At 47.9% G+C, this 24,620-nt stretch overlaps 1 protein-coding gene across 6 annotated transcripts in view; it reads left to right on the top strand.

Annotated features, from left to right (window-relative positions):
* LOC112928460 (uncharacterized) overlaps nucleotides 1-24,620 on the top strand; it is a 497,089-nt gene that overhangs the window by 137,104 nt on the left and 335,365 nt on the right. The gene's annotated exons all lie outside the window — the stretch shown is intronic.

Here is a 24,620-nt window from a genome sequence, read left to right as displayed (position 1 = left end):
AATGAAAATTAAGTGTCTTAAAAATGCATATGTTCTTTGACCCAGTGATGCATTTCCCAGTTAATTGGTCAGGTGAGATAAGCGCACGCACACACATGTATGTACAACGATGTTCGTTGTGGTGTGGTTTAGATGAGTAAAAAATTGAAAGCTACTTAAATACCTAATAGTAAATTGTTCAATAAGTCACGGTGCATACAAATATGGAATACTACTCAACCATTAACAATAATGCTGGGGCGCCTGGGTGTCTGCCTTCAGCTCAGGTCATGATCCCAGGGTCCCAGGATCAAGCCCCACATCGGGCTCCCTGCTCCGTGGAGAGTCTGCTCCTTTGTCTGCCCCTCTCCCCGCTCGTGCTCCCCCTCTTCCTCACTCTTTCTCTCAAATAAATAGAGTCTATGGGGCACCTGTGTGGTGCACTCAGTTGAGTGTGGGACTCTGGGTTTCGGCTCTGGTTGTGATCTCAGGGTCACAAGACAAGCCCCGTGTTGCGCTCCACGTGGAGTCTGCTTGGTATTCTCTTCTCTCTCCCTCTGCCCTTCCTGCGTGTGCTCCCTCTTTAAAATCAATCCATAAATCTTAAACAAAAATAATGCTGTTGAAGACTATCTACTGGTATGGAAATATGTTACGAGCATGTAGGTTTTGGAAAAAAAACCCCCAAGAATACATGTGAATACATATAAAGCTAACCTTATGTCTATCTCTATCTTTATCTCTGTATCTCTCTATCTATGGATGTGAGTAAATACAACCAGATATAAATGCAGCACAGTGTTAAATGCATTATTTCTGGGCAATGATGACATTTTTCATTCTCTCTGTGCATTATATGATTTAGTTAGTTAAATATCACACCAGAACATGAAGACATTCTTGTAAAAATGAGCGTGGGCCAGATAAAGCTGAAGCCCCTTAGGCCAACCCCTCCTCACTCCTCCCCTATGCCCTTCCCTTCCCACATGGATTCATTTTTTTTTTTTCAGTGTGGCCTGTGTCCCTCCAGAACTTGTCCTACACAGGTACCTACATGTATTTCCTCTGCTAGTTTGGCAGTGAAAACATCGTTTAAACATTTATTTGTATTTGCTCTGAAATATTAATTACATTTGTGTGTGTGTGTGTGTGTGTGTGTGTGTGTGTCTAGAATTAACTGAGATCTTCTCCTTACTTCCTTACTCCTTTTCCCACTGCTTCCCGCCACTTTTGGTGTTGTTATCAATCGAGATTTTAAAAAATGATTTGCTTATTTCAGAGAGACCGAGAGAGGGAAAGAGACGGTGGGAGGGGCGGAGGGAGGGGGCAGAGAGGGTCACCACCCTGAGGTCACCATCTGAGCCGAAACCAAGAGTCGGCCTCTTAAACCAAATGCACCACCCGGGCCCCCTATCAACTGAGATTTTATTCCCAGTTGGTTGTTTAATTTTCTTTCAATTATCTAGACTCAACTATAAATTTTACTGATTTCCTTGAGCATGACTGTTGACTCCCAATAATTTTGGATTCTTTTGTTATTGTTATTTTTTGCTGCAATGCATCTCAGTATAATTCTGCTAGGAAGGATTCGGGTATGATGAACTTTGAACCCTTGCATGACTTAAAGAGTTTTTATTTTGCCCGAATGCTTGTCTGATATTTTGGCTGGATATAGAAATGTAAATTCAAGGGGCACCTGGGTGGCCCCACTTCTGATTTTAGTTCGGGCTCGGGTCATGATCTCAGGGTGGTAAGATGGAGCACCACATGGGGCTCTGCACTCAGTGAGGGGTTTGATTGTCCCTCTCCCTCCTCCTCTGCCCCTCCCCGCACTCGCTCTCTCAAAACAATCAATCAAATCTTTAGAAAATGAAAATTCAATATAATTTTCTCTCAGAAATTTGATGATCCTGCTGTTCAGTATTCAGAGTTGCTGAAAAGAAGTCAGGTGCCAGTGTGATCCTTGATCTTTTGGAGGTAACTTTTTTTTTTCTGGAAGTTTTTAGGGTTCTAGTTTTCACTTGATTCTCTGAATTTCACAAAATCTGTAATTTTAATCACAATTTTTTCCTTTTATTCTGCTGAGTAGTTATGGATCGTTTCAATCTAAACATTTGATGTTTTTCTTCAGGTCTTGGAAATTTTTAGATGTTATTTCTCTTGCTTTCCCCCCACCTTCCATTCAATTCTCTGCTTCCTCTCTGAAATTAAATAGATTGTAGAACTTTTGGATCTGTCTTCCAAATCTCTCTTTATCACTTGCTTCTGTCCTTCGTTGTCGTTTTTCCCTGTGTTTTATTCTGGGAATGAGTAGCCCAGGGCATCAATGTGCACATCAAGGGTGTCTATTTTCTATTTAACCGATTTTTGAGTTTTTTCCTCTTAAATTTTGGCTGTTGTATTTTTCTCAGTAAAATCTTAAATCAATTGTTTGAAATAGCCAGCTTCATAGTTACTCTGAGGATGTCATTGTATGTTTTTATTTATTTATTTATTTATTTATTTATTTATTTATTTATTTATTTATTTATGATAGTCCCAGAGAGAGAGAGAGAGAGAGGCAGAGACACAGGCAGAGGGAGAAGCAGGCTCCATGCACCGGAAGCCCAACGTGGGATTCGATCCCGGGTCTCCAGGATCGCGCCCTGGGCCAAAGGCAGGCGCCAAACCGCTACGCCACCCAGGGATCCCTCATTGTATGTTGTTAATACTTCATTTGAAGTTGACCTCTCCTTGTTCTATTAATTCAATTTACACTCTTATTTTTCTATTTATTGCATATGGTGTCCCTTATGGGTTGGGAGGGATTTCCTCTATCCCAATGCAAATGTTTGGTTGCTTTGGGAAGCCTCATTATGTTCATTAATAGGATCTTCAGTTAATTTTTTCATACTTTTCAGATGTACAGTTTAGTGAATGTTGACAAATATGGACAGTTGAGTGAACATCATCACGACTGTTCTTGTGACTTCTCAGCTTCCCCCATGTCCTTTGCAGTCTTTCTGCCCCCCGACCCCAGCTACCACCAATTTATTCTCTGTCCCTATAGTTTTGCCTTTCCAGAATGTGACTCAAATGAAATCACACAACATGTATTCTTTCGAGTCTGGCTTTATTCACTTAGCACACTGTCTTGAAGCTTTGCTATCAGATAGAGTAATTCCTTATTTTTATTCTCTATTTACGAATATCTTTATTCTTCTTTCTCAAAAGCTTCAAAAAAATCACTCTAAGATTTGTGCCATTTATTTTTTTTAAAGATTTTATTTATTTATTCATGAGACACACACACAGAGGAGAGAGAGAGAGAGAGAGAGAGGCAGAGAGAGAGAGAAGCAGGCTCCATGCAAGGAACCTGATGCAGGACTAGATCCCGGGACTCCAGGACCACGCTCCAGGCCAAAGTCAGGTGCCAAACCGCTGAGCCACCCATGGATTCCTGATTTGTGCCATTTAAATTTTAGAATCAGCTTGTCTATGTCTACAAAATTCCCTGCTGATCGCTTGATAGTAATTGCATTAAACCTGTAAGTCAGTTGGGAGAAAATTGACACCTTTACTATTTTGAGTCTTACGATCCATGAATGCAGTCTGTCTTTCCATGTATTTAGGTACTCGATTTTGTTCATTAACATTTTGTAATTCTCAGCATATGAATCATGGATATGTTTTGTTAAGTTCATACCTAAGTGTATCATTTTCCTTGGGGAGGGGTGATTGTATGTAGTGTTGGGTTTTCAATTTTGATTCTTACATGTTCTTACATGCTTGTTGTTGATATATAAAAATTCAATTGACATATGTGTTAATCTTTGATCCCGTGATCTTGCTAATCTCACTGATTTGTTCTAGGACTCACTCATTTGTACAGCAATTGGCATTTTCTATGTAGATAATCATATCATTTTCAAATAGAAATTTCAAAAAGAAATTTTTTCTTCCTGTCCAGTCTGTATGTTTTCTGTTCTTTTCATTTCCTTTTGCATTAAGTGAGAATTCTTAGTATTCTGTTCAATTAATGTGGTGAGAGTGACATCCTTGCCTGGTTCCTGATGTTAGAGAGAAAGCATTTGGTCTTTCGCCCCTAAGTTTGATGTTGACGGTAGTGTGTTTGTGTAGGTTCTCTTTATGAAGTTAGGATAGTGCCTTTCCATTCCTAACTTGCCGAGAATTTTTATCCTGAGTGGGTTTTATATTTTGTCAAGTGCTTTTTCTTTGTCAATTGATAGGATCACATGATTTCTCTTCTTGTTGGTATGGCTGATTACTTTGACTTTTGAATGGTGGACCAGCTTTGCACATCTCCGTCAAATGGCATTTTGCTGTGGTGTAAAATCATTTTAATACATTGTTAGATTCAACTTGTTAACACTGTTGAGCGTTTTTTTTTTTTTGTGTCTAATTTTATGAGAGAGATGAGCCTATAGTTCTCTTTTCCTTCTCTCTTTCTTTTTAAACTGTTTTTGTCTGGTTTTGGTATCAGGGTAGTACTGGCCTTGTAAAATGAGTTTGGCAATGTTCTCTCTTCTTTTTTTTTTTCTGGAGTAGATTGTGTAAAATTTATGTTATTGTTGTTCATTATCCCTTATGGCTTTGGTGGAATTCTTCAGTGAAATCATCTGGGCCTAGAGATGTCTTTTTTCTTCCTTTTTTATTTTTATTTTTTTAAAGGAGGAAGATTTTAAAGTATGAATTCAGTTTCTACAATGTTTATAGGTCTAATCACATTATGAATTTGATTTAATTGGATTTTGTTAGTTTGTGGTTTTTTATTTTTCAGTTGTTCAATTTAGGGAAAAGTTATACATAAGGATCTCGTGTTTCCCTTTAAATAACTCTAGGATCTGAAGGGATATTGTTTCTTTCATTCCTGATATTAATGATTAGTATAGTCACTCTTTTTACTTGTCACTCTTGCTAGAAGTTTATTAATTTTTCAAAGAGCCAATTTTCACACATTGATTTTCTTTGTTGTTTTCCTATTTCATTGATTTCTGCTTTGATATTTATTATTTTTTCCTTTGCTTGCTTTGGGTTTATTTATTCCTTTTTAATTTCTTGAGGCAAAATTTAGATTTATTGTTTTGAGACCATTCCTCTGTTCTAATGTATGCATTTTCATGCTATAAATTTTCCTCTTAGCACTGCTTTGGCTGCATCTCATATATTTTCATACGTTGTGCCTTCATTTTTACTCAGTTCTATGTTTTTTAAAAAGTAGTTTCCCTTGAGGCTTCTTCATTGACCTATGGAATATTTAGAAGTATGTTATTTTAATTTCCAAATGGTTAGAGATTTTCACATTCTTTCTCCTTCCTTTCTTTCCTCCATCCTTCTTTACCTGCTTTCTCTTTCTTTCTTTTTTTGATTTCTAGTTTAATTCTGTTAGATCAGAAAATAAACTTTGTACACTATAATTTTTTTTATGTTTGCTGAGAATTGTTTTATGGTTCCATCACCATCAGATGGTTTGTCTTGGTTAATCTTCCATAAGCCCTTGAAAAATATGTACATTCTGCTGTTGTTGTGTGGAGTATTATATATATGTCCATGAGAACTGGATGGTTGATTGTATCACTCATATCTTTTCCATCCTTGCTAATTTCCTGTTCAGGAGTTTTGTCAATTGCTCAGTACATATTTAAGTCCCAAACTATAATTGTGTATTTGTCTCTTTCTTCTTTTTAGTTGTATCAATTTTTTTTTATATATTTGAAACTTTGTTTTTTCGTGTGCACACATTTAGGATTATCATGTTTTTCTGGTGCATAGATCCTTTTATCATTTTATAATGCCCCTCTTCGTCTCTAGTAATTTTCTTTGCCCTGAAGTTCAGTTTATTGGATATTAATATAGTCTCTCCTGGTTTTTAGAAATTAATGTTTTCATGGTAAATCTTTTCCTATTCTTTTATTTTCAACCGACTTATGTCATTGAATTTGAAGTGAGTTACTTGTAAACTGCATATAGGTGGGTCATTATTTTTTTATTCACTCTCCCAACCTCTGACTTTTAATTGGTTTATTTAAACCATTTATGTTTAATTTACATGTTGATATGTTAGGGCTTAAGCCTGCCATTTTATTTTGTTTTTAATTTGTTTCCTATTTTTATTTCTCCATTCTTGCCTCTCTGTGAGTTATTCGAACATTTTAAAAGACTTAATCTTGACTTATTTATAGTATTTTTGAGTATACCATTTTGTATAGTTTTTTTAGTTGTTACTGTGACTATCACAATATCTATAAGTAACATAATAATCTACTAATATCAACATTTTACCATTTTAAGTAAAGTGTGGAAACTTCATTTAAGATCTTCTCTTATATAAAGGTCCTCCCTTTAAAAAATATCCCCACTTTAAATATTTTCTTGGATAGCAGATGGTGTTTTAGTATTTTTTTCAATCATCACACATGATTTAAACACTCACGAGAAGGACGGCCTCTTCTATTTATCCACATTTCTACTCTTTCCATTGTTCTTTTCTCCTAGATGTTCTGAGATATCTTCTTTGAGTGTTTCCTTTTTATTAGAAGAACTTAATTTAGTGATTTTTTTATGGGTAGGAATGCTAGTGTTATGTTCTTTTAGTTTTCTGTTGTTTCTTTGTTGCCTCTTCTCTCCAAATGGATAATTTTGTTGGGTATAGAATTCTCAGTTGAGAATTCTTTTCTTTCAGGTACCTCCATCTGGCCTCCATGGTTTTAGAGAAGATAACTAATGTCATTTGATTTGATGCTCTCTTTGGTGTGTGTTTTCTCTTGCTGTTTTAATATTTTCCTTCATCTTTAGTTTTAGAAATTTAATTGCAATGTGTCTTAGCATGGATTTTTTTTAGAGAGAGATCATGAGAAGGGCTGGGAGGAGGGGCAGAGAGAGAGAGAGAGAGAGAGAGAGAGAGAGAAAGAGAGAGAGAGAGAATCTTAAGCAGTCTCCACACCCAGCATGGAGCCTTGATCTGATGCCACTGAGTTCATGACCTGAGCCAAAAATCAAGAGTTGGATGCTTAACTGAGTGAGTTACTTAGGTGCCTCAGCATGAAATTTTTAGGGGAGTGCTTTTACTTTCTTTGCTTGCCTTTTTCAGTTGGTGAGTTTATATCTTTTGCCATATCTGGGGAGTTTTCAGCCACATTTCTTCAAATTTTTAGCCTCACTTTCTCTCCTCTTCTGGGACTCCAATGGTACAAATCTTGCATCTTTGTTTTCCACAGGTCCCTGAATCTCAGTTAATTTTTTGGGTTGGTTTTGTGCCTGTTGTTCAAATTGGGTAAATTCTCTTGGTCTGTCCTCATGTTCATTCATTTTATTCTTGGTCATCTCCATTCAGTATTGAGCATCTCCAGCAGGTTTTTAAAATTTCTATTATTGACTTTTTCAGTTCTATAATTTTCATTTAGTTCCTTTGAATAAGTTGTTTCTTTACTGAGATTTTCCTAATTTTTCATTTGTTTCAAGAGAATGTATACTTGCTTATTGAACCACTTTTATGACAGTAGCTTTAGAATCCTGGCTAGTTAGCTGCAGTATCTGATTTGTTTCAGAGTTGGCCTGCATGGATTGTCTTTCTTTCATTCAAGTTGTAATTTTTCTGGTTCTTGGTATGATGGGTGACTTTCGATTGCATTCTGAACATTTTGGCTATTATATTAGGAGACTATGGGGCTCATTTAAAATGTTCATTTCAGCAGGCAGTTACCCTGTTTAGGCTTGGCATGCAGGCTCTGGCCTACTTTTGTGGGCTATGGTTCCAATGACAGTCTAATTTTCAGAGCCTATGTGGTGTTATTTTGATCTGCTTGGTTTATCTCCTCCTACAGGGGCTCCCACTATCCCTGCTGCTTCTGTTTGAATGGGAAGAAGCTTCCCCAGGCTGGGACATCTGGTAAATCTTGCAAGGAAAGATCTTTCCCACAGACAAAGCATGCCTCCCAGGATGTGTGCTTGTGTGGCAGGTGCCCCTGCCTGTGGGAGATGGAAAGTGTTCCTAGGGCCATATGATTGTGGTGGCAGGATTTCCTTTGCCAGTGGTCCTCTGAATTCATGGCATCTTTTAGTGGGTGAGGGGAATCTTAGGCCCTGTGGGGGAGAGGAGCACTTTATTGGTCTGGGGATGCATGTGATGGTGTGATATCCCTTGCCAGGACTCTGGTTGCATACCCTGATTACATGGTATCTCTGGGTTGGGGGCAGAAGTCTCAAACCTGGTGCCTCAGTTAATATTTAAACTTTTTCTGTAGCTTTCCCCCATGTATTGTGTATGTGGAGGAGAAGAGCTGGCCCATACTTCTGGGTGAGAGCTCTGGTCACCCAGGCACTGTTTTGCCTCCCTAGAGGAGGTCCTCATGAACATTACCTCTCTTGCAGACTGTTGTCAGTCCAGAATACTGCTTGACATGTAGGCCATGGGTGGTAAATGATTGGGGGTGATTCATTTGGCTTCTTTGAATGTAGTTCTCAGATTGTGCTCTGCAGGTGCTCCAGGTAAATCCCCTGCCCCCCTGGCCTCAAGCTTGGCATGTCTCTGGTGTGTTTGCATCATTGGCTATGGTTCTTTTCTGAGTATATGTTTTCTTCTATCAGATCCTATCTTCCTTTTATATTTCAGGGAATTCTCATGCCTTCTGACTTACTAAGAATATCCCTTCCTGCATCTAATATATGTGTATCATATTATATATTTTATATATTATAAATTTTTCTAAGTATTTTGAGAATAGAAGCTTAGTTCATCATCTTCACAAATCTCTTTGCGATCTCCCGTGTCTTCTCAAATTTTCTAAAATAAGTACGCATTATTTTTTATAATCAGTAAAACCATGAAGATGATTAAAAAAAAATTTTTTTTTAATGACTGTGTGTTGATCATTGCTCTGGGGGTAAGTGCTCAGAATCCTTGTCTTGGGGAGACTTGAGGGGAGTGAACAATCTGTGCTTTTTGGAGAAGGTCTTCTGGTCATGGAAAACCTATTCACCCTTCTGGGGGTGCTAAGCCAGGACCCCCCAGCTGCAGTGCTGGGTTTCGCTGCCGCAAGGGCATATTCAACTGTGGAAGGTTGCTCCAAGTTCTCACAGGAGGGGCGAATCTTTCCCCTTCTTCAAATTGCCAGTGTGTGCAAAATGCTAACACTACACATTTAAGTGACGTATAGATCAGAACAGAATCATAGCTTGATGACATAAATTAAAGTAATTATATTCATTAGCATGATAAAAAATATGCAAACAAATGTTTATTAAATGCAACCATACATCAACTCCAAAGGCTTTGGCGTTGTTTATGTCTTTGTTGCTTTAGCATTTTGTCAAAGGTGGCCTGTCAGGCTGAACTTAATTGACACTAATGGGGGGAGGAGGAGCCAGCCCAGAATATCACTGGGTTCCTTGAGCACTGGGTTTGGGGATTTGCTACCAGGTCTCACTCGCTTCCCCAAGGCTGGCCCCGGAGAAGGCCCTGGGAAAGGAAGTGCAAGTGTCCTTACATTTATTGGAGGGAGGGGCTGTCCACTTTTCAGGATATTTGTCACCAGATGGGCCTGAGGATGTCCCCAAGAAGGGTATAGATCCACTTTGTCTGACCAATATCTGCTGTAATACCTGCCCCTAGAAGTTCCCTTTTCTGTGAGGTTGAATGTGTCTTTCCAGCTGGTGGTGACTCTCTGGCAAGTGAAAGCACTTGCCTGTCCCGGAGCCCCTGGAGATGGGAAATAGGATCCTAATAGCGAGGCTGTTGTATGTTTGTGTTGGGTTCTTGCTGGGGAACCTGGCAGGCTGCTCTGATGAGGCATCTTATTTTTGCCAGAAAGCCTATGAATTATACCCACAAGCACAGTCACAGAGAGAGCCAAGTTCCTTAGCTGTGAGGCTCAGGCGTGTTGGGACATTATTTCGCCTTGAGGGCTGATGTATCACAGGTGTGCTCCTGTGTGAGGCCCCTGCCTATTGTATATACAGCCAGCGGTCATTAGCACTGTTTACCATACCCGGGTAGCTGCTTAGGAAGAGCTGGGATGGCCACAGTGGACTAGTCTCTCTGTCCGTCCATCCATTATGTTGAGTGTGATGCCAGGCAGGGAGTGAGATGGCAGGAGGGATGGAGAAAGGCTTGTGGAGGAAGGAGGAGCAAGGAGAGGTGGCCCAGGGCTCTCAACTGGAGCCAGCTAGTCTCCCTCTTTCAAGCTGTTTTTCTACTTCTTCTAAATACTCCAAGTTCTAGGAAAACTGCAGTCCCAGGCAGGAGGATCTGGTGTGGCTCTGGCTGTTGACAGGCTGGGCTATCATTCAGTCTCATCCGTTGTTTGTGACCCCGGCTTATCTCCTGATCAGGAATGAGCTCTTCTTGTCCCTGGACGCTGGCCCACTCCAGAGGGGCTCTGTAGCAATGGGGACTTACTTCCCAGGTGTCACCAAGGCGGGTCCCTCTGCCTTTTAAAGGGAATGAGATGCTAAGGAGCATGACACTGCTCCTCTTGGGCTCCTCACCATCCCTCCCCTCTTTGAAGGAAGTGGAAAGTGGAGATGCTGGGGTTTTTGTTGTCAGGCTCTGCACAGAGAGAGGAGAAATGGGCCGGAGTGTGTCCGGTGCTGCAGTGCAGGAGGTCGAGGGAGAACCCTGGGTGTTTGGTGGCCACCTGGGCCCCTCGGGGCTGGCCGCCACAAACCCTTATTTCTCCTTCCCTAAAACAAGGGAGGCTGCGTAATTTATTTCTGTGGGGTGGTTTATGCTGGGAAGGAAAGAACAGATGTTAAGAAAACAAAACAAAGGAAGGCAGACCACTTTTGTTTCCGAGCCAATGGTGATCAATTCTGTATACTTTACTGCCTTGTCCATGTTTTGGGGATGGATATTTCAGGCCATTTCAATCAAAAGTGGTGCCACTCTAGGCTCTAAACAAAGGCCTAGATTTATTTTTTTTCTGGCAGCACAATCCTCAAAGATTACACTTGCTGCCACATTTTTAGCCACGTCAACATTCCTTAGGAAATACAAATATGGGCATTATTTCATGGAGATGGCACCGGGTAATATAATAAAATGGATTTATTTCATCTTAATTTATTTAAAATGTGCATAGACAGAACTGGGATAAAATCCATGAGATGAAATATCTCGTTTGCATGAATATATTGAAAAATTCAGCCACCTTCTAAGCCAAAAAAAGAGGCAACTTTTTTTTTTCCATCCTCAGAATAATAAGAAGAATAGGTGCTCTTTTTAAAACAAGAAAAATATAACCTCGACAGAGAGACGTGATTCATGCCCCACGGTCCCCGCGAAGGTGTGAGGGGCGCCTGTAGACAGCGGCGAGCGCGCTGGGGCGAAGAGTCGGGGGAGGGAGGAGAGTCACACGGAGGGTTCGAGCGGGGGAGGCAGAGTGGTGAGCTGAGGGGTTTCCTGGTGTGGCGGTCGGACCGCATCCTGCCATGGGGATGGCTGGTCACCACGTGCCACCCGAGGGCTTCCGCCACCACGGGGACCAAACGTCCAAGGGCCTGGTGTCCCGTCTGGGCCCCAGGGTAGCAGCAACATGACCCAGCAGAAGGTCGAGGCTGAGCTCTGTCACCTATGAGCTGTGTGATCTTGAGCAAATGTCTTGACCTTTCTGGGTTCCGGTCTCATCGTTTGCAAAATACGCACTTGATCACGGAACCTACCACAATCTTTGAGACTTATGTGAAACCATCATGACGAGGACTTAGGACATATCTGACTTCTAATTAGCGTTCAATGAGTATTAGTTGTAAAAATCTCTCATCGGTAGAATGGAAATAATCTCTTTTTTTTTTGAGATTTTAGATTTTTAGAGAGACAGCGAGAGTGCTCGGGGCGAGGGGCAGAGGGCAGGGGGCGGCTGGAGAGGAACAAGCAGTCTCCTTGCAGAGTACAGAGCCTGATGCTCCATCCCGGGGGCTCGATCCAAGGACCCTGTCCTGAAATCAAGAGTTGGACACTAACCGATGGAGCCGCTCCAGCGCCCCTGGAAATAATCTTTGGATCTCACAGGGCAGATCAGTAGCTACCGTTACTGTTTGACATTGACCATATGATTATTTGATGTTAGTAACTGCTTTTTTTTTTTAAGATTTTATTTATTTATTCATGAGAGACACACAGAGAGAGGCAGAGACACAGGCGGAGGGAGAAGCAGGCTCCATGCAGGGAGCCCGATGTGGGACTCGATCCTGGATCCTGGGATCACCACCTGAGCCAAAGGCAGAAGCTCAACCACGGAGCCCCCAGGCGCCCCAGTAACTGCTTTTGACTTATTTCTTCGGTGCCTATGAACTTCTTGACGGAAGAAATGACAAATGCTTGCGGGAAGTGTTGGCTCGTGCCTGTGGGGCTGAGATCTCTGGGTTCTCAGTCTAGGGAAGCTTTGTGCCTGGACACGCTCCAGGGGAGGCTGCGTGGGCCTGAGGACCGGCGGCCAGTGGCCAAGGGCTGGCTGCTCCTGGCGATTCTGAGCCTGGGTTTGCTGCCTTTACCCTCCACCCCCGAGCTCCTGCTACTCCTTGGACTGATCCGCGGAGGGGTGCCACAGGTGCCTTTGGATACACGGAATTACAAGCGTCCCCTCTTCTCTTGGAAGACCCCTGCCCATGCTCTCTGCTCCTCTTTCATTTATGTTCCACCCTAGGCTGGGAGGGCGTCCAGGAGCAGCGTTTTCAGCTTTTGAAAATGAGATAAAGATCATAAATATTGGGCCCCCCCTGGACTCACATGTTAGCCAAGGCGCTGGTGCGACAAAAATCAATGAAGGGAATTCCCACAGCTCTGTGCTGGGCTGGGGGGCGGTGGAGGGCTGGTTGCGAGGCTAGTTGAGTCAGGATCCCAAGGAGTCCGCAGTCTCGGGAGTCGGAGAGCCCGCGGCCTCCCTGGTGCCCACCTGCCGCCCTGCGCCCGGGAGCTGCCCACATCCTGCCTCCTGGGACGGGTTCAGTGCAGGTGACCAGGCCCGGCCTTCAGGGGCTGGGTCAGGTGTGAGCACCTGATGGAGGGTCCCTCCATCTCCAGCGCCCTGTTCAAGGAGGGGGGGAAGCCGGTGGGGTTCCTGGAGAACGCGCCTTACCCATCACCACCTGTTTAGTTAGTGCTTGCCAGGTGGGAGCGGGAGGCGGGACCCAGCGGGAAAGTGAGGCATCCAAGTCGGCTTGGACGCCCCCTCAAGCCCTGTCAAGCCGGATCCTGTTACAGCTTGATCCCAGAGTCTCTGGGGACGGCTCGACAGTGACCTTGCTCCTCCAGTGCCTGGTCTACACCGCCAACGAGCTGCGGAGAAGGTGGCCTTCATCCTCTCTCACCTGTAACAGGGAAGCAAGTCCAGGTGGGGCTTGACGGGCTGACCTTGCTGAGAAGCCGGGTCACAGAGGCATCCAGGCCAGCGCACACATGGAGAAACTGAGGCCGACAGAGGGTAACAGGCTGCCCGCCACGGCCTCCCAACCCAGGAGTGGCAGACAGAGCCTTCCAGGCCGCTGGGGGCCGAAATCAGCAACAGTAAGAACAGACCAGATTTTTTTTTTTTTAAATAAAGTAAAAATTTCCTATGGTTTTGAGGATTATGAGGCCACACAAGGTTTGATCTTAGACCTGTTCTGCTCTTGCTGGGTCAGGACTTGGGCTTTGAGGCAGGGAGTCAGCTCTTGCTGGAGTGGGGTTGGGCCCCCTCTGGGCCTCTCCCCACCAAAATCGAACCCAGAAAGGAACAGAAATCCCTGATTTGTCCTGCTACTACTCCCTCAAACTGCCTCTACTGCCTCAGGAAGGAGACCCAACAGCGAGGAGGCGAAGCCAAAGAAACAGAACAAAACAAAACAAAAAAGCAAATATGTTGACCTTGGCGTGTGTCAGGGCCCAGGGAATCTGCGAAAGGTTCGGGGCGGGGGGGCGGGGGGTATTTCTGAGCCACCTTCCGTCTTGGCTGCTGGAACTGCCTCCAGCCTCCAGGCAGGCGTAGCCCCCCGTGGACCGTCTGGTCGTGTCTCACACACTAGGGCGGGCCGCTCTTCTTCTCATCTAGGAGACGAGGCTCCAGCGTTCTTCTCAGGGCATCTCTTGAAGGCTGGGCTTGGTGGCCGAGGCCTGGTGCGGAGGGGGTGCAGGCAGCGGGAGCTGGCCTTCCAGGACCATACACCCCCGTCCACCCTGCCCCGGGGAGGGACAGCAGGAGGACCCCTGAGCCACCGGACACAGCCAGGGCAGCTCCACGTGCCTGGGGGCTCCGTTGTGGGGGGGCCTGGACTCCTGCTGACCCGACGCCTCCCCTTCCTTACCCTTTCCCGGGCATGGTGTCGGCTCTCGGGCGCCAGAGCAGGTGTCTGGCCAACCTGGTTTTGTATGAATTGGATGAGTCTTGATGTGACAAGGCCCTGACCACCTGTATCGATGCCCCCCAAAACCTGCTGATGCCCGTCATGTGCTGTTTGCCTCGTGCGGTGAGACCTGGGTGGGCCGCTGACACGAGGGCCCCAGCGGCCCAGAGTGTCCAGGTTCCCGATGTAATTCCATCTGGGTGCACCTTGCAGGCTCAGGGTGAGCTACTGCTCACGGGCGGCCCGCTGCTTTGACCTCGGGGGGCCTGGAGGGGGTTCTCCCCAGATATGAGAAATCACAGCATTTTCAGTTCCAATCAGAGCCGCTCTTGGGCTCAGTCTTAGTGTGTGCTGAGCCAGGGTGGAGATGGGGTGACCACGCACTTCCTTGTTCGGGCCAGGGCCCCCCTGAGAGCGAAAGGACATGTTATAAAAATCTGCAAGTGTAAGGGGGGGGGTGTAGGACTGATTAAATGGGGGCTGTCCCCACCCAGCTGGGACATAAGGTCGCCTTGGGAAGAGAGAGCTTGGGCGCAGCTCAGTTCTTAATGTGATCACTTCCGCTGCCCGCGTGTGGGCACCAGCATGAGCTCGGAGGCCCGGGCAGCGGCCCCGACCCCGACTGGCAGCTGGGGGTCCCGCGTCCGTGGGGCCGGGCTGCGTGCGCTGGGTTGTTCTTGATCTGCCTCCCTTTGACTAAGTGCCCGAAGGGTGGGCATGGGCCGCCTTGGGCCCTGCAGTGCATGGCTGGGGGGTCAGGCACCCCTAGGGGTCTAGGCCAGCCCTCCTGCTCCGGTGACGGTGACGCGGATCCAGTAACTTAGCTGAGCTTCCGGCAGGAAACAGGGATGCTGACGACTCAGCAGGGCTCCGGGGGGCGGGGGGTGGGGGCAGGGGATGGCGGCAGGAGCTGTAGCACGTGCGTGTGTTTGGCACAGAACACATGCTCAGTTATTATTTAGGCTCGTGTCGTACGTCTAGAAGGTTCTGCTGTATTTTGATACTCGAATAAAACATAACCTATTAGCATTTGTGTTGCTCTGTAGTTAATTGTAACAAAGTTTTGGGTAGTTGGGATGCGCATGGTGTATCACGCGCGCAGTGATACATATATAATGAACCAAAATACGAATAAATTATATATGGATTGGAGAGCACGGCCGCATTTTTTACCAATTGGTTTGTGTGATCAGAAGAAGCTTAGGGGACCTCCTTCGTGCTCGGGATGGGGCCATCCATCCGGATGAAAGTACCCCAAATTATAGTGGAGACACTCATGAAGCATGAGAAAGCCCGATGATTCATTCATTCATTCGTTCATTCAACAGGTATTTGTTGAGCACCTGCCATGTTCTAAGCACTTGGGATGCATTAATGAATGAAAAAATTTGATAGACTGGAACGTGTGAGTCCTGTCCTGTTCCAGAGAAGGGGAACTGGAGGCCGAGGTGTGTGGTCGGGGATCCCTGGTGGCTCAGCGGTTGAGCACCTGCCTTCGGCCCAGGGCGTGACCCCGGGGTCCCGGGATCGAGTCCTGCATCGGGCTCCCCGCATGGAGCCTGCTTCTCCCTCTGCCCAGGTCTCTGCCTCCCTCTCTGTGTCTCTCTCATGAATAAATAAATAAAATCTTAAAAAAAATCCTGGTGGTCGACGGGAGCCCCGTGGAAAGAGGACATTTGGGCGAAGACAGAGGAGGTGAGGGGCTTGTGTCCCTCCCACCCCAGCGCTGGCTCCATTCTTGAGTCTTGTTTCAGTTCCCGGACCCTAATCTGCTCTCCCCCCTGGAGTCCCCTGAACTTTTGTCGCTTGGAGCAGACTGTCATACGTCTAGACTCGGTCGGCGAGACCACCGCCATGTGCGAGTAGCACACACACACACACACACACAGACACACACACAGACACACACTTTAAGTAGCACGGAATCATTTTCTAGGTAAAGAAAAAAACACACCAAAACCCAACAACTCCCACAACCCCGAGTTCTGTTTTTTTTTTTTTTTTGTTTGTTTGTTCATTGGATTCGGACAGACAGATTCGGATGGTGAGTGTCACCAACGGATGCCGGGTCCTGAGCTGAGGTCCCCCCAGTGGTGGAGCGAGCAGCTTGTTGGCAAATGAGGGGATGGTGACCCAAGTGTGTTGGGGCCTCTGGAGGGCTTCACATCCTCCTCCCGGACATTGGTCCCAGGGGTGATGCGCCTTGGGTGATGTGGCCCTGGGGGGACTGGCCTGGTGGCCGCATGGCTTGTCCAAGGGCCCCGAGGCTCCTGGACGGTGAAGAGCCCGGGCGGTTACCCCGAGAGCCGGCCCTCACCCTTCTGAGCCCCTCCGTCTGCGAAGCGGCCTGTTCGTACCTGCCCTGCGTCCCCTCCGAGGTTGGGCGTCGCACCGCGGAAGGCATCCCTGGGAGCGGCGTCCCTGGCCGCACGTGCCCGGGGCCCTGGCTTGGCCACTGTGTCCTGTCCCCCCCACTCCCCGCTGCCTCAGCTGCGCTGTCCTTTGTCCTCCACCGAAAAGACAGAAGCCACAGGTCACAATGGCCTCATGGTCCCACCTCCCACCCTCTACAAAGTACCTGCTCAGGGACCCTGCCCCCCCCCCCCGTCTTCCTCCCCCTTTGTCTCTATCTATCTATCATCTAAGATTTTATTTATTTATTCCTGAGAGACACACAGGGAGAGGCAGAGACCCAGGCAGAGGGAGAAGCAGGCTCCATGCGGGGAGCCCGACGCGGGACTCGATCCCAGGACCCAGGATCACGCCCTGAGCCGAAGGCAGACGCTCCTCCGTGGAGCCCCCCGTGCCCCCCCATCATCTTTAAACTTCTCCCGGACGCCCCTCCGTGCTCACACCCCCTTCGCCCCTTCCCCCCGCCCCAGCTGCTCCAGGGGACTTTCTAACCCGCGGGATTATCCTCCCGTATTTATAAGAGGCTCGTTCTTGACCTCCTGTTTTCCCTACTCATTTTCTTTGTTTTTAGCCCTTAAAGAAAAAAGTCAGGAGCTTGTGGAAGCTTACAAAGAATTGTGGACGCAGGCTATCTTCATATCTTTGCTTCCCACTCTCTCCTTTTTTTTAACTCCTGGGAACTGGCTCCGCTCCTGCCTGTCCTGGTGGCCACTGTGTTGCCGCACTTGGGATCTGTCAGCTGGTTGCTTCTCGGCTCCCCCTCCTGCCCCTTCGCCCTCCTCCCTCCTCCCCTCCTCCTCCCTCCTGCCCCTTCGCCCTCCTCCCTCCTCCCTCCTGCCCCTTCGCCCTCCTCCCTCCTCCGTCCTCCCCTCCTCCGCCCTCCCCTCCTCCCTCCTTCTCCTCCTCCCCCTCCCTCCTCCCTCCTCCCCTCTACCTCCTCCCTCCTTCTCCTCCTCCCACTTCCCTCCTCCCCCCTTCCCTCCTCCCCTACTCCCTCCTCCCCTGAGCTCTGGATTCCCATGTCTAACTGCTCCCCTGGAAACCCCCCTCGGACCCCTGGGCATCTCCATGTAGCATGTCCGATACTAAAACTCTCTCAATCTCTCTTTAAAAGATTTTATGTATTTATTTGAGAGAGAGCATGAGCAAGGGGAGGGGCAGAGGGAGAGGGAGGAGCAGACTCCCCTCTGAGCAGGGAACCCCCCCAACACGGGGCTGGACCCCAGGACCCTGGGATCACGGCCTGAGCCGACGGCGGATCTCAGCCCACGGAGCCCCTAGACGCCCCCACCCCGATACTGAAACTCTCCACCTTTCCTCCCAAACCTTTGCCTCCAGTTTTCCCCACCTCAGAAAGCGACACCCGCGTCCGCCCCGTGGCTCAGTTCCCACACCTGGTTGGGTGACACTGCATTTACGGTGCTGTGTAGCCGCCCAAACAGTCCCGCACCCCAAAATAAAACCCCATACCTACTCGTTCCTGCTCCCAGCCCTGAGCAACTACCAATCTGACTCTGTCTCGATGGATTCACGTGTTCTGGATGTTTCCTATAAACGGAATCACGACACGTGAACTTTTGTGTCCGGCTTCTTCCACCGAGCGCAGGGTTTCAGGCTTTGTCCACCACATCATCGCATCAATGCTTCATTCTTTTTTTATGGCCAAATAATATTCCACGGGGTGTGAATATCCCAACTTGTCTACCCATTCATCCGTGACCGGCGGACATTTCGGTTTTTCACTTTCTGACTATTGTGACCGTGCATGTATGATGCGTGCATGTATTTATCTGAGGACCTGTTTTCTTTTCTTTTTTTTTTTATTTAAAGACTTTATTGATTCATGAGAGACACAGAGAGAGAGGCAGAGACACAAGCAGAGGGAGAAGCAGGCTCCACGCAGGGAGCCCGACGTGGGACTCGATCCCAGGACCCTGGGGTCATGCCCTGGGCCGAAGGCAGATGCCCCACCACTGAGCCCCCCGGGCGCCCCAAGTACCTGTTTTCAACGGCTTTGCCTATATACCCAGCAATGAAATTGCCGAGTCATGATTGTACCTGTAACTTTTGACCATGTTTGAGCCAGTTTATGTCCCCACCAGCCCCAGGGAGGGTACACATGTCCTCTCCAACCCTTGTCATTTATTTTTTTCATTAATTAAAACTATTTTTTATTAAAAAAAAATTTTATGATGTCCTAGCGGGTACCCAGTGGGACCTCAGTATGGTTTGGATTTGCATTTCGCTGACGACTGATTACGTTGAGCACCTTTGGGTGGGCCTGCCGGCCTTTTGTAGATCCTCCGTTGGAGACATGTCTGGGCAAGTCCTCTGCGTATCTTAAAACCGGGTTGTTTGTCTTTTGGAGCTGAGTCGTAAGGGCTCCTCATATATTCTGGGTGCCAGCCCTGGTCAGACGTAGGACTTGCAAATCATGTCACTGAAGCCATCGCCGCTGTTATCCTCAACCCGCACAGCGCCTCAGACTCACCCTTTCCCAACCTTTCCCAGTCTCCCTTACGATGTGTCCTAGTCCATCCACTTCTCTGCATCTTCCCGTGCATCTCACTACCCCCCACCCCCACCCCTTTATTTCTTACCTGGATAATGCTATCGTGTCTAGTTTGTCTCGTTGCCTCTTCCCTTGTCCCCTTATAGTCTGTTCTCCACCCAGATAGCCATATGGTCTCTTTTTCCCAGACTCTGTTTTTTTTTTCTTTCTTCTTTTGAGCAGTATTAGGTTTACAATAAGATTAACAGGAAGATTCAGAGACTTCCCATATCCTTTCTTCCCCTACACATGCGTAGCCTTCAGTCTCAGCATCACTCACCAGAATGGCCAACGAAGAGCCTGCCTTGACACCCCACAACCACCCAGAGTCTGTAGCTTACCTTAGGATGATTCACCCTCAGTGTTGTACGTATTTCGGGCTTTACCATGTATAATGACATGTACCCATCACTATAGTGTCACACAGAGTATTGACACTGCCCTAAAAATCCCTCTTTGGAGCATCTGGGTGGCTCAGCGGTTGAGCATCTGCCTTCAGCCCACGTCGTGATCCTGGGGTCCCAGGATTGAGTCCCACGTCGGGCTCCCTACATGGAGCCTGCTTCTCCCTCTGCCTGTGTCTCTGCCTCTCTTTGTTTCTCATGAATAAATAAATAAAATCTTTAAAAAAATTTAAGAAAAGGAAGTGGAATCCTGCATATTTAAAAAAAAACAAAAACAACCCTCTTTGCTCTCTTCCTGTTCATCCCTTTCTGCCTCCCGCCCCCCAGCCCTGCCAACCACTGACCGCCTTCCTGTCTTCATAGTTTCATCTTTCCCCAAATGCCATAGAGTTGAAATCACACAGTATAGGTAGCCTTTACAGATTGGCTTTAAAAAAAATTTATTCCCTCTCCCCCCCACTGAGTGACATGAATTTAAGCTTGCTCTGTATCACAGCTTGGTGGATCTTTGTGCTTTAGCAGTGAACGCCAGTTACGGCGGTGACACGTGGACCATTCATACGGTTTATTTATCAACAGTGAACTTGTCCACTCACCTATTGTAGGACCCTGCTTGCATCCAAGGTTTCTCTGTGGACATTTTTTTTTTTTTTTAAGATTGATTAATTTTAGAGAGAGTGAGAGTGAGCTGGGAGGAGCGGCAAAGAAACCAGACGCAGACTCCCCGATGACCGCGGAGCCTGACGTGGGGCTCGATCCCAGGACCCTGAGATCATGACCTGAGCTGGAGAGAGTTGGCCGCTTGACTGAGCCACCCAGGCCCACCCCTGTGTGCACGTGTTTTCGCTCCTTTGGGTAAATATCCGAGGAGCATGATTGCTGGCTTCTGTGGCAAGAGTATTTTTTAGTTTTGCAAGAAACAATCCCAATCGTACTGCAAAATGGCTGTGACGTTTGGTTAAGCAGCAGTGAGTGAGAGAGTTTCCGATGCTCCACGTCAGCGTTCGGTGTTGTCAGGTGTCCTGGATTTTGGCCCCGTTAGGGGCGTGCAGGTGTATCTAGTTTTAATCTGCATTTGCCTGGTGACCCGTGATGTGGAGCACATTCCACGTGCTTATTTGCCCTCGCGTAGATCTTCCTAAGGCCTCCGAGCCGTCTTAGAATCAGGCTGGCTGTGTCCTTACGCTCTATGTCTTTGCATATTTTTGGAAACCAGGGCTTTATCAGATGTGTCTTTTGCAAATACTGCCTTGCAGCCGATGGCTTGTCTTCCCACTCTCTGGACAGTGTCTTTCCCGGAGCAGAAGTTTGTAATCACAACGAGGTCCACCTTATCAATGCTTTCCTCCGCGAATCATGCCTTGGGTGCTGTATCTAAAGAGGCATCGCCACCCCGAGCTCACGCAGGTGTTCTCCTCCTGACACTTCTTTACAAACTCTGAATTAGACTCTGGCTCACATCTGCTTTGAACCTCCAGAGCCTTCCTGCTGCCTCGAGAATAGGATTAGGCCCCGTCAACCCGTCCCTGCCTTCCTCTCCAGCTTGCTGGACAAGCCACGGTGCCTCCCTTGGACGCCCCTCCCGGAACAAGGTTTTGTCCCCTGGCCTGGAGATTTTGCTCACATGCACCCGACGAACCCCACCATCCTTCGGGTCGTGGCTTACATGCCCCCTCTTCAGAGGAGTCTTTCGCACCTTCCCGTTTAGGTTAGGCCTCCCTACCTCGTACAATATCTGGGAAACTTAGCATTGCTTTTGTGATTCTAAAAAGAAAAAAAAAAACAACAAAACTTCCGACGCCCACCGTGTGCCAGGTGCTCTGTGCTCAGGTTTTTAGGGGTTTACTTGACGGGTGAGTTTTTTTGCAGAAGGTCCTAGTGTGCTGCGTGAAGGAAGTAACCGGGAGAGCGTCCACTGTGTGTGGGCCCCCGAGGAGGAGGGGAGGCTTGAGTTGAGAACCGAAGTGTGAACGGAGCCGAACAAAGGCTAGGAGATGCTACATGTTGGCAAATTGAACTCCAGTAGAAAAAAATATATATATTTAAAAAAAAAAACAGAAACAAAGGCTAGGAGAAGGGCCTTCCGGAGCAAGGGAGGGGCAGGGCTGTGTTGCAGGGCGGCCGAACCCCGTGGCTGTTGCCTGGTGAGGCCGGGAGAGGAGCAGGTGGGGGCGTGGGATGGAGCAGCTGCGGTCTGGAGACAGTCCCGCGTGTCCCTGTGGGCCACGCCCGGTTTTTGCACCGCAAGCCGCGTGGGACCCTCACCTGCTCTATCTGCCACTGTGCACCCGGCTCCTAGCAGGCCTGCATGAATATTATTGTTATCAGTGCGATTAACTCAATCTCCGCGCCCCCCACCCCTGTTTACGTTACCCACGCACTTACTGAGGTCCTGTTTTCAGGCCACGCCAAAGGGACGCTTCAGCTGAGCCCCGGCTGAATCACTGCCGAGTTTGGCTTGGAGCAGTCTGCGTTTCATCAGTGAGTCATGGATGTGCCATCGCTTCCCGGGGGATTGCTGGCTCTGCCTCGGAAACCTCCCCCTTTAGTTTCCGCTAGGAGTCCTCAGAATCTTCTAGAAGCTCATCACCGATTCCCACGAAAAGCCCGAATACTATTTCTGGATCACGACAGCAGGGGCCCTTCTTTGTCTGAAAGTGGAGCCCTCCCTGGCTTTGCCGGCTGCTGGCACCTGGGGTCGGGAAACGCTCAACAGGCCTCCCTTGTGTGCCCGAGGAGAAGGCCGAGCGTTTTTTCTGCGCGGCAGGATGTCTAGACGGGGCCATCTTCTCCCCATTTGATGTGGGATCCTTGTTAGGCACAGGGGACCCTGGGAGAAGCTCGAATCCAAAACAGCTCCAGCCGAGGAGGTCCTTGCCAGGGAAGTCTGTTTTGTAATGAGATCTTTATGTCGCAGGCTCTGTATTAACCCGGGGCCAACCCGGTTTTTTCCCACATGACATTAATTTATTGGCTGGATGGCCCAGACGTCATTTGGCTCTCACCGCTGCTCGTAAGCACTGGCCTCTTTTGGAAAAGACTCATTATTTTTGAAGAACCAGGGTCTCCTGGTTCCTCCACGGTGTTGTGCTCTGTTGCTTCCCTCGGCTCCCTGGGAGGGGCTGTGTCCGCCTTGGAGCGCGCACATGCGTGTGTGTCTGCGTGACCGTGCGGGGCCGTGCGGGGCTGTGCCATGCGGGTGTAAAGCGGGAACTCAAAAAAGCTGAAGGTCTGGGTGCGGCGGGCAGGTGACACGTGAGGGGGCCCAAGGACGCTCAGAAAACCACAGCTCAGCCCCCTCCACGGTCATGGCCACGCGGATCACACAGAGCTCGGTGTAGAGCGAAGGGGCTGGGCTCAGGGCCGACCGCCTGGAGCCTGGACCTGAACCCCAGCTCCCCCAGCTCTGCTGCTTACCCCGTGCGAGGCCCTGTGCACACCGCTTCGTCGCTCTGTGCCTCGATTTTCTCACTTGCCAAACGGGGGTAATGGGAGTGTCGTGGGGTCATGGGCAGGTTGAATGAGTCACTGCATCCTCAACACGTGAAACCCCACCTGGCAGAAGGTGGGCACCCCGTCCGCTCTCGCCGTCAAGAGGAGCGCTCCTTGGTACTTGTCCTATGATGGGCTACGCACGGTGTGTGGTGGGAAAGCCTCTCCCCACCTTCTTCCACCACTTGATCCACGCGGGCCAGACATTGCACACTGACTTACGTCCCATCTGGCTCCTCCCCGGGTCACCACGGGATTCTGGGGGCCGTGCCACGCAGACCCTTGCCAAGTCCCCACCAGCGCACGTGGCGTCTGGCCTCCCCTTGGACACCCTCACGCCCCGGCCACCTCTTTCCGACAAGGTCAGTAGGTGGCTCGTACAGCTCGCAGCCTTTCCTGTCGACGTCTTTCACTTGGCCCGGCCCGTCTCGGATCCACCCGTGTTCTCGTGTGTCCCGGCACCTTGTGCCCTTTTAATGCCGAGTCGTTCTCCATCGTACGGATGTTCTATGCTTTGTTTATCCGTTCACTGGTTGAAGGACATTTGGGTTGTTTCCAGTTCTTTTGGAGATGGTGCAATAAATTCACTATAAACATTTGGATTCAGGTTTTTACGGGCACGTAAATTTCCATTTCTTTAGGATTATATTTTATAAGAAACTGCCTAACTGTTTCCCAAGGTGGCCATAGCATTTTGAACCAACAGTGTGCGAGAATTCCAGTTGTTCTGAATCCTCACCAGCTCTTAATATTCTTAGTATTGTCTTTCTCCTCCTTTTTTCTCTTTCTTTTTTTTTTTTTTTTTTTTTGGCATTTTAGCTAATCCTAATAGATGCGTAGTGGTATCTCCTTGTGGTTTTGATTTGCATTTTCCTGATGGCTAATGATGCCCAGTATCTTTTCCAGTGCTTGTTTGTCATTTGTCCATCGTCCTTGGTGAAACGCCTGCTAAAAGTTTGGCCCGTGTTCTTGTTAGGTTGTTTGTTTTCCTATTATTGAGAGTTTGGAATAGAAATCGGATTTGGGTCCTTTGTTGGCTACGTGACCTGCAGGTGTTTTCTCCTGTCTGTGGCTTGTGTTCTTATGCTCTTAACGGTGCCTTTTGCAGAGCGGGAGTTTTTAATTTTGGTGACGTCCAATTTATCATTATCTTCTTTCATGGATTGTGCTCCTGGTGTCATTCCACCAGTTTTTAATTTATTTTAATTCTCCTCTGACTACGGACGGCATTGGGGTGTGGCTTCCAGGCAGCTGCTGTGCAGGACTGCTTGTGCTCCCTCCGCAGTGCTCCCTCGCGGCTGCTGTGGTCACCAGCCAGCTCTTCCATCCTGAGGGACGGAGGTCCCCAAGGGTCGTCTCTCAGAAGCCCTGGTGAAAGGTGTTATCGGGGACAAAAGCCACTCCCACAAACACGGTGTCCTTGGGGGACCCCTGGGTGGCTCAGCGGTTGGGCATCTGCCTTTGGC

The sequence above is a fragment of the Vulpes vulpes genome, chromosome 1 (genome assembly GCF_048418805.1).
Source record: "Vulpes vulpes isolate BD-2025 chromosome 1, VulVul3, whole genome shotgun sequence".
NCBI classification, from domain to species: domain Eukaryota; kingdom Metazoa; phylum Chordata; class Mammalia; order Carnivora; family Canidae; genus Vulpes; species Vulpes vulpes.
Note: the sequence above shows the minus strand (reverse complement) of the source record. Positions and strands in the feature narration are given on the sequence as shown.